Source organism: Corvus hawaiiensis, chromosome 5 (genome assembly GCF_020740725.1).
Source record: "Corvus hawaiiensis isolate bCorHaw1 chromosome 5, bCorHaw1.pri.cur, whole genome shotgun sequence".
In the NCBI taxonomy this organism is placed as follows: domain Eukaryota; kingdom Metazoa; phylum Chordata; class Aves; order Passeriformes; family Corvidae; genus Corvus; species Corvus hawaiiensis.
Window position 1 is genome coordinate 72,548,721 of NC_063217.1, and position 10,056 is coordinate 72,558,776.

General features: G+C 35.2%; 1 long non-coding RNA gene across 1 annotated transcript; it reads left to right on the forward strand.

Annotated features, from left to right (window-relative positions):
* The first annotated feature begins 1,778 nt into the window (after positions 1-1,778).
* LOC125325763 lies at positions 1,779-5,218 on the forward strand. Its single transcript, XR_007203532.1, has 3 exons — positions 1,779-1,955; positions 4,188-4,262; positions 5,098-5,218. It is a non-coding gene; the product is annotated as an uncharacterized LOC125325763 (long non-coding RNA).
* The last annotated feature ends 4,838 nt before the right edge of the window (positions 5,219-10,056 follow it).

Genomic DNA, 10,056 nt, shown 5'->3' on the forward strand with positions numbered 1-10,056 from the left:
ATGAATATTAACCCTGAAGGGTTGCAGAGAGCTGAACTATCTGGAATATCACATTTTAAAATGAGAGATTTAAAATATTCAAGTTAGTTTGCTTTTTTCAGTAATTTACCCAAATTAGATGGAGATAATTTAAAAATAAATAAATAATAATTATTCATAATAATAGCAACAATTACTTAGAGCAACAAAGCCTGAAATGCAATGAAGCCTTATTTTGGTCACATATTTTTCTAAAACTCTAAGTAGAAATGGAATAATTTTTCTGAGAGGCAGGACAGTTTCTGAAAACACACTAGTCTGTGTTTTCAGACAGAATTATGGTCACTCAAAAATCTATATAGAAGAATATTCCACAGTTGTCAATTTTTATCTGAAATAAATTTATTGAAAATTAATGTCTATAGTATGAACGTGTGTTAACTACGTGAATATGTTCTGTGTGTCTTCCTACTTCTCAGCAGTAGATCTCTATCTTTCCAAGCTAACACTTGCCATTGATTTTAGCTCTTAGTCATACCCATTGCATATTTTCTTAAACAAAGATTTAATCAGACAAATTATTTTGTGTTATTTAGAAAATAATGCTTGGATACTATGATTAAATAAACTCTTGAAGTCATAACACTTATAATTGTAGTACATATCTATGACTGTTACCATGATTATATAAATTAATTGCTAGTCATTTAACTGTATATAATGTCTTACTATTTATTAGTGCAATTTCTTAAAATAAATGTTCCAGAAATTGTTTTTTTTATTTTAGATTTTAAATTATTCTTATTAAAGTTTATTTATTAAAGACTAGGCAATGTATATTTAATAACTAATAGTCCCCAGTGATATTAATTATCAATCAGGATTCACTTAATAGTCAATAAATAACCTAATAAATCTAAATTTTGTAGCCAGTTGTCTAATACTTAGAACAAGACATTGGGAAATTGGAGATATCTATAGATATAGACATATATAGATATCTGGTACTTAGCAGTACATGTATATATTTTTTTATGAAGGTTTTGTCCTGCTATTTCAAATGTTACATTTTGTTTCTTAAACATATACAAGGTTACCAGCTTGTTATTCTAACGAAACCCTGTGAGAATAAATTCTTTTTATTAATATTGTACATGTCAAAACTTTACAGTCATTCAAATAACGAAAGGAGTGCTCATTGTCTCTCTCCCCCGCTGTTGCTGTTCTAGGATTTGGAGCTAGATTCAGACATAAAGTGAAATAGTGAAATATTATAAGAAAATACTTTTTTTTCCACAAGACATTTCTTACTTAAAGAGATTGTTTTGCAGTTTTGTTTGCTCTTGACACTATTTTGAGTAAACCTGAGCTTCTAAGACATGCTCAAGGCCATTAAATATTTATGCTCCCCAAACTGAATTTTTAAAGAATATTTGCTGTTTACAGGAATCAGGCTTTCTTTGATTTTATGGCTTTTCTTACCAGCTATAAGATAGATTTTTATTTTTTTTTTCCATTGGGGGAAAAATGATGTATTTTTGTGTTTGCAAAGACTCTTCTCCGCTGAAGAAAGCAATAGGTAACATGAGTATAACACTGTGTTCTTCCATATTTCTATTTTTAAGTACTATTACCTGTGATATTTTCCATTTTGCCTTCTATTAGGCCTGAAATTGGAAACTATTTTAAAGCTAACAAACCCCAGAGTTTACCCCTGTTCTTTGAATAGCAACAGAAGTATGGCTGTTATGGTTTGACACATAAATGAAGAACAACCTCTGCTTTCTGGCAGGTACTCAAGTGGAACTTTTGCAAGTGGGCTATCATCAGAAGTGAAACGTTAGCTGCTGACTCCGCTGCTTTTGGCCACAGACGGCTGCCTTTATGAATCATGTTTGTCCCTCTGCCTTTTTTGTGGTTTATATGGACTTGATTGAAGATGAAGCACTTGTCCTCTTACCTCGGACTTCCAGCAGGTGAGCTGCAGCAAGAGGTTACTGGCAGGTTACTATCGGCTGACTCCTTTTAGCCAACCTTCTCAATTTCTTTCTCAGATCCTACTTTTGCATGGGGTCATTAAAAAAATGAAACAAAACCAACTTCTACAAAATCAGGTTAGGGAAGATGTTGCTTAATTCTTTATTTCGTTCAAATGAACACTTCTAACATTCACTTCTCTGAGTGATAAAGCCTTTTATGAGAAGCTGATAAAAACAGGAATTTTAAAAGATGAATATCAAAGATAGGACCAGAGGGGGCAAATTCATCACTGGAAAAGTTCTATTTATGCTGAGGGAGTACCATCAGTTTTGTCTCTGTCCTATATTTCACTGATCCTGAAACAACAGTGGTGACTTTAAAAAACTTGTTCCTCAGGAGTGATTGGATCACTGGCACTCTGGGTGCTACCAGCTGCAGACTGAATCACAGGCAGCCAGGACTTCTGACTGGATCACCCTTGTTAACATTTTCATACGTAACTCATAACTCACTTTATCAGCAACACTTCATTGAATTCTGTCTTTTGCCTTAGCTCTTCCCACTAAATATTCCTTGAGCTGAGAAGTGATCCTGATCTAAGAATCAGCAGTAATCTTTAACTATGCCTTTATAACTCATGAAACCACAGTAACCTCAATTTCATTTTAGAATGTGAACATTATTTGGACAAACACTAAATTGTAGCTTCACTGACATGAGATAAAACAAACTCCTTCAGGGGTCCTAGTGTGGTAGCTCTAAAAGGCAAGTAGAGGGAAGATCCTGAATAATTCGCTTTTCCAACCAGCTTTTAATGTATTTCCCCTGCAAATCAGTTAATGTATCATAGAGCTCAATTACCTGGCCATAAAATGAGAATTGTTGCTGAGAACTGTGACATTACAGTAACAAGAACCCTAATGATACAATAGATAAACATTGTTGCAATACTATCTCAGCTCTATTAGGGTATTTTAAATTTGCATCAAGTCTCAGTAAGGGTGAGGAAGTGCTGAGGTACACAAAAATAATGAAGGCTGGAGGAGAAATTAGCCTTGCAGTACTCTTCAGTCTCAACATTACAAACCACCAACTGTGGTAGTGAAAATGTTGGTTTCTATTTGTAAAAAAAGAACTGCAATCAATTAGATACATACTAAGTATTAAGTAATTTCTCTAAGTTGATTCCTCTAGAAACTCTTCCTTAATAAAAGGTCGGTCGCAAATCTACTAAGTCTCCTTAAAAAAAAAACCCCATAGTGTCTTTCTTTCACCTGTCCTAGACTGCATCTATTTATTTATTTCTAGTCTGAAGGATGAGTCAAGTAACTGTAGTGGTGCCTTTAGCAATGCAAAATGCAATCTTTTGAATATTCTTATTTAGTGTTCCAATTTTAATGAGCTGGGAGCATAGTGAAGGAGATCAGATGTTTGCAGGTACTGGGTGAGGGTAGAAATAATTAGAAAGGATCTAAAAAGTAACATCACTTTTTTGTCAGCTATCTCTTCAGGGACTGGTTTAAATCCCAAACCGTTAAAGAGCAATCACTGTGCAAACAGAAGTTCCAACTGAATGAAACCAGAAGAAGCAGGGTATGACAAATTCCCTGAACAAAGTGAAGGAAGAAAGGTGGTGATATTTATCTGCTGAGGCTCTGGATTTCCATTTCAGAAATACTGTTGTTGTTTAGATATAGGAAAAATGTGGGATTTTACTTTGCTGCGGTCTTTTTGTTTTCCAAAATATGTGATAGTTAATAGATAAGTAAAATCTTGTATAAAAACAGTCATATAGTTTTTTAACAAACATGTATTACCCACCTCACTGGATAGTAATTGAGGTCTTCTGTGTTCCCCTAAGAAATATTTTTCTCAGAATACTCTTCTGTGTGATCTGTATTCTTACCTTAGGGAAGATACAAGAGATTCTCTTATTTTAACTTAGCCCACCATTCCCACAGACTATTCCGTGCTTTCTCAGCTGTTTGGATCTCCAGTAAAGGAGTGGGCAAAGAAAAATGGTGGTGGAATCTAATTTTTTTTGGTAGAAATTAGGACAATTCCATTTTTAAACATGTACGTACACTTCCAATGCTTTCACTAGTCAAGGATGAAATTTTGAGCAAACATTAATTCCTCACTTTTTTTTGTATGAAGAATGGAATTTGGACTTTGCCCACCAGAAGAGTCCTTGCTATAGGCAGATGATTCTTCTGTTCTTCTTGCAGCAGTACAAGTGGTTGCACACTGAACTTCAAAGAAGAGGGAGATAAGATAGATCCCTGACCTGGCTAAGTCCACGAGTAAGTACATCGGAGAAGTTCTTCAGCCAAAACCAGTTCTTGTGGGGCTTTCCAGCCCTTTATGGAAAATAAGTTGATTCCTGCAGGGTGCAACATGAAGACTTCCAGACTGAAGTGAGCTTCCTGCTATAGCAAGGATTTGGGTGTAGTACATCATAATTTGTATGGAAAGTTAACCTGTGGCAAATTGGGAATTAAAAAAAAATTTTTTTCTAACTGAAAAAACATCACAGCTTCATAGACAGACATTGTCTAGCATTTCTGGTGTGGATTCCTGAACAATTCAGATGGACAAGTAGTAGAATAAGGTAATACAATCCAGATACTGAAAGGATTTTTTGGGTGGTATACATTTAAGCTGAAGCCCCTGATTTATTCAGGCTTTTAAGTACCATGCAAGCCTTTCCTGTGGAAGAAATTCTGTTTAATGTAAATAATTCACTGTTTGGTAAATTAGAGGAAGGCAGGGAGTAATGAGACTTCCTAGGAGTTAAAAGCTTCAAATTTGGTGTGACTGTAGAGTAAATGTTAGAAGACAATTTTTAGAAGTTGTCTTCCTTTAAGTTCTGTTGAAGCATTCACCCCACTGTTTAGTGTGCTTTTATTGTTATTCTCCATCATTTTTCCTTTTGCACTTTTTGATTTGAAAACAGTTTACTGTGCTAGCTTTTTCCATTGCAACACAGTAAGAAGCCATAACTACAAAATGATAATTTTTTTGTAATTCAAAAATAATGGGAGCTATATTCAAATAGAAAATATTCCCAACTCTCCTCTCCCTTCCCCACGTCAAATACTGTTTTAAAATTAAAGAACTCTGCACTCTCTATTACAGAAAAATACCCTCCATCAAGAAAATGTTGACATCTACCTGGACAAATCTAGAAATCACTGTTCTTTGTGATCTTCAATGATATTCTTCATTCAAAAACCTCAAAGCACAAATCATTTCACTGAGGCAGGTAGGAGAACTACTTCTATTTTCTCTTTCAGTCCAGCAGCTGTTTCCATAGCTCATGTGACAATATAATGATTTGGGCAGGAAAATAAGAGTTGGAACTATGGGGGTGAACTTTGCATCAGGTTTCAGATGTCTCTTCCTGTACATCTTGGAAGACTCTAAATCAAATGGTGTAATTCAACACAGTTCAGTGCTTTGACAACACAACTAATTTGCTAAAACTAAATTGGCAGTAGCAGCAGTACTGCAAATTGTGATGCTGGTGCTTATTAGGAAGCATATTTTAAATATCACAAATAAATAAAGCTGCAGCAATAGTGGAATATTGCAACACTGGTGCCTATCACAAATACTTTTAAATATCACAAATAATTAAAATGACTAAGAGACATCTAAATACCTAAGTTAACCTCCAAGACTGCAATTTTTAAGGACTCAAATTTTACTAAATCTGGGGATTAATATTTCCTTTGATCTTGTGTCAGAAAGCCACGCACAGTGGAGCTGTTTGTGCACTGAGGCCAATCTCCTTTGTGGTTTTTTTGAGCTCAAGGTCTTCATGCAGTATTAGTGAGAACAGCAGCAGCTTAAAGCACTTCCTAATCCTAAAGAGACCATAAGTAACACATTGCTTTAAAAAGGTGGGGTTGAACCAGATTTAGCGAAGTGATTTGCCTTTTCCTGTGTTTTAATTTTAATTTTGCTTAACATTGAATTGTTTTAGCATTGGAATAGTTTAGAATATTCAGCAATTACATATACAGTTTACCAGAGGAAGCAAGAACAAGGTTTTCAGAAAAAAAACAAGGTTTTAAGTTCTGTTTTTAATGTTCATTGCAGAGTGAGTTATGTGACTAAACCCATAGAAATCCTGGGAAACTTTAAATTCTAAGGAGTCAAGGATTTGATTTTGAGTTGGTTCTGTTATTCTGGTGCAGACTGGAATGACTTGTTCAAACTCTGTGCATGTTACATGACATCTGTAGTAAGTGAATCCCAGAAGATTTTAAGATTTATTTTGAGTCTGTTTCAATCTTGAATACAATCCCGAAATGATTTTTATCTAGTCCCTGGATATGGATTGAAGCATCTTTGAGATTAATTACATTACATATTGGGGATTAGAAGAAATGGGGAAAATATGTGAAAACTGGGGAGAGAAATTATTGCCTTTCAGTAAAGTAACTACCAACTCAGATCTTGTCATATATTATGAATGATAACCTCATTTTTGCTGGAATCCCATTATATATTCAAGACATTATGGCTGGTAAAATCGGCTGTGGGAGTACTTTTTTCTTATGTACTTTTGTACCAGAAGATGGAGCTGGAGAACCTGGATTCAAGATCTCGGCAGGATCAACGTTTCTTTTAGTAGGGCTGACCTGACTTTTGCTATCTCCGTGGATGAGACCAAAAAAGGAAAATTGACCACAGCTATTTCACCATTTTTAATAGCCCTGTAACCATTAAAACATACTAAGTCCAAGAATAAAAACAGAATCTAAGTAAAGTCAACCTAAAAGAGTTAATGAACAAAGGCACGTTTCAGTGGGAAACATCCATAAGGTAATGCATAATTTTCTTTTTTTTTCCCAAACAAATACTTAGAGATTAATTTTGAATTCCAGTGGGACAGGTCTCAAAGGTAAAGCTGAATGGGATTTATTAATATAAGATTATTCATAGCTGATTCTCTACAGGACTTCTGTTGAACTATGAAAAACAAGGGGGTATGATTCTGCAAACTTTTTCACAGGCAGACCTCATATAGAAACTGTTGCTGTGGAATTTTTAAGCAAGACGCCCAACACCTATTAGTTTGAAGAGCTAATGTGTGTTTGGATCCTGTGATGAATGGCACTGAGGATCAGTATTTTGCAAACTATTTTATACCTTCCAGAGCCTGAGCCATGAAGCATGCCCACATGAATGCTGTTTTCAGGGTTTCCATGCAAAATAAAAGTATGTACATTTTATTAACGCAGATGGCAACATTTTTAAAAAGAATCCTAATCGTTCACGAATATTACAACTTCCCCCTCTCCCTCCCACTAATATTGCAGTCACTACTGATCTAACTAATCCTGCAAAAATAACCTTAGAGAAGGGTTGAAACAAAATTTCATATTTCCCTTTTTTAATACCAGCAGTTGCAAATGTGGACATAATGTTGCTGCCACTTTATCTACTTTTTGTAAATACCACATGCAAATCAGTAGCTTTTTTTCTTTTCTGTTTTCAAAACAAATCTTAAATGTTTGAAAAGCACTCTGAAAATAAGTCCTATTTCAATATTTAGCTTAAAAAGTAGCGTACTCTGTCATTTACTTTTACATAAAATCCTCATTGTTTTATTAAGAATTCCTCAGGGAGTTCTGCATTGTTGGACATTAATTCATTCCATCTTCCAGACAAACCAGGGCTTGTAGAACTTGATTAACTTGAGGTTGCTGCTGGAGTGATAGACAGCTCTTGAACTTCTCCCAGGAAACACCCCGTGTTTTATTGTCCTTGCCTTCCATTCTTCTTCTTTGCAGCCATTTGTGCTTTAAATTACTATAAACCTATCTGTGGCCAACAAAATACTGGTAGTTCCAGTGCTGTTATTTGGTTTCTGTTTTCTAGGTCATGACATGGCACAGTGTGGGTCTGATTCCCTGGTGTGCTACTGCAGATTTTTGAAACAAGCAGGACAAAGGATATTTATGTTGGTCATAATCTGAAACCAGTCATTTTATGAAAGAATTGCAACCTTTGAGTCACTTCGCAAAATTACGTGAATGACACATGTTCTGTTACACTGTGTGTTTCACGCAGTGATTTCATGAAGTGCCTAAATGTTGCAAGCATTTGTTCAAATGAACACTACATTGCTATTATACAGAGTCTATTGCTATGAATGTTCTATCGAAGTGGGTTTTATTGAATAGTTAATACTTCCATAGAAAAATAAGATCCATGCACTTCAGAGTTCTCACAGATGTGGGACTGTAGTTCCAGAAACATGCCTACTTTTGATGTTCCCACTGGCACCTTGCCGCTGTTTTGGTATTCTAGTATATAGAGTTTCATAAAACTCTAGTCCCTTTGCTTGTTTATTTATCTCTGAATAAGTAATATAAACACATCTATGTATTGTATCCAACTGCACATGGGATTGTTGCCAGATTATTGTAATTCTGTGGTAAGCCCAGAGTGTGATTATTAACAAATAATAGCAAATGCTGTGTCATGATCAACCATAAACCAGTGGGCTTGAAAATTAGAGAAAACACACTTCTCGTAATTTTCTGAAATGTAAAGCTCTCCGGTAAATCAGAAGACCTGGCTCACAGAAGTAGCAGAGCACTGCAGATTGATTCGATAGGTGTGTAATCTACATCCACTTCTACCTGACTCCCTGTTGTAATGTGTAATGTCAATAACATCCTCCTTCTTACTAAAATTGATTAATAGGCAAAATATGGGGTCATCTTTTTAATCTACCTCCCAAATACTCAAAATACTGTTTCCTTTTGATGGAGAAACTAATGATTTTAAGTCTTCTAGTTTTGCATAAACTTGCTGCATAATTTCTAAAGGCTTTGCTGTTACATGAATTCCATTGAAAATTGGTGGTGAGGTCTCGAGTCACTCTTCTCATGGGTCTAGTTTCAGAACATTGCACACAGAGAGAAGTAATACTCCTCAGCCACATGACTAAATGAGTGACTGCTGGAGTGAAACATTATCTATTCTATTTTTCCTTGGGGAAAATATCATTGCAGTAATGGAATCTGCTTAGACCTACTAAAGGGAATTCCTCTCAGAGCATTAATACCTTCAGTGAGATTGAGACCCACAGGACGAAGATTTATGCTCACTTTTTATGAAAAACCAAGAAAGATAAGAATGTGGTCACAGTTTTCCAGTTTATAGCTTTAGCTTGCTGAACTAATGTTTATTTTAAGGCACTATCTTCCTAGGGCTATTACTCTAAAATTTGAAATAAGAACACAATTAGCTTGTGACCTCATTATAAACAACAGTTGCATTTGCTGTTTTGCATTTTTGTTGTTGAGACTAAATTGGGTGGGGAAAAAAAGCTGATCTCAAAGGTGATTGGATACTAAATCTTGCAAACCATTAATAATCTGCTAAAGCCCACAGTGCTTTTGTCAAATGGTTATGCACTTCCAGACGTTTTCTAATTAGCCTCTTTCAATCTCTTTCTATCAGTTCTATCAGTTTCATTTCCCTGTACTACACTTAACACTCACATTTCAAAGCTTGTATTTTTATGCTAAATGCCCCTGCTGCATAATTAATGTCTTAGAAGAGAGTGTGTATGAGTCAAACAGATTAATATTCTTCCCAGTCTTTTACAGTCTACTAAATTTATTTTAGAAAATTAAGAAAGATTTTTCTCACTCTATTTCTGTCCTTGAATGTAAGTCCCTAGGCAATATTGAATCTTTTCTACGTAGAGGAGGGCAAAGATTTCAGTTGTTGCTGCAAAGTTTCCTAAAGCATCTCTATAGATATTCTATAATTCTGTGTAACCTACTCTATGTTTAAAGTATAAAGGTTATAAATAGCATTTTTGCAAGAGAAGAGAAAGTACAGTAGAGATTTTAGCTTTAAAAAATAAAGGCAAAGCCAAGTGTGCCTCTGTCTTCTGTAGCTTCCCCCTGCCTCAGTTTTATTCTAAGTTCTGCATAGAACAGAAGAACCATGTGAGTCTTGGTGTGAGGCCACTGAAGCAGACTTTCCTCTCTGATTTCAGTCACCCAACTCTCCCTTGTCATTCACAGGATCCTGTAAACACATGAGATCAGTCTTTTAAAATAA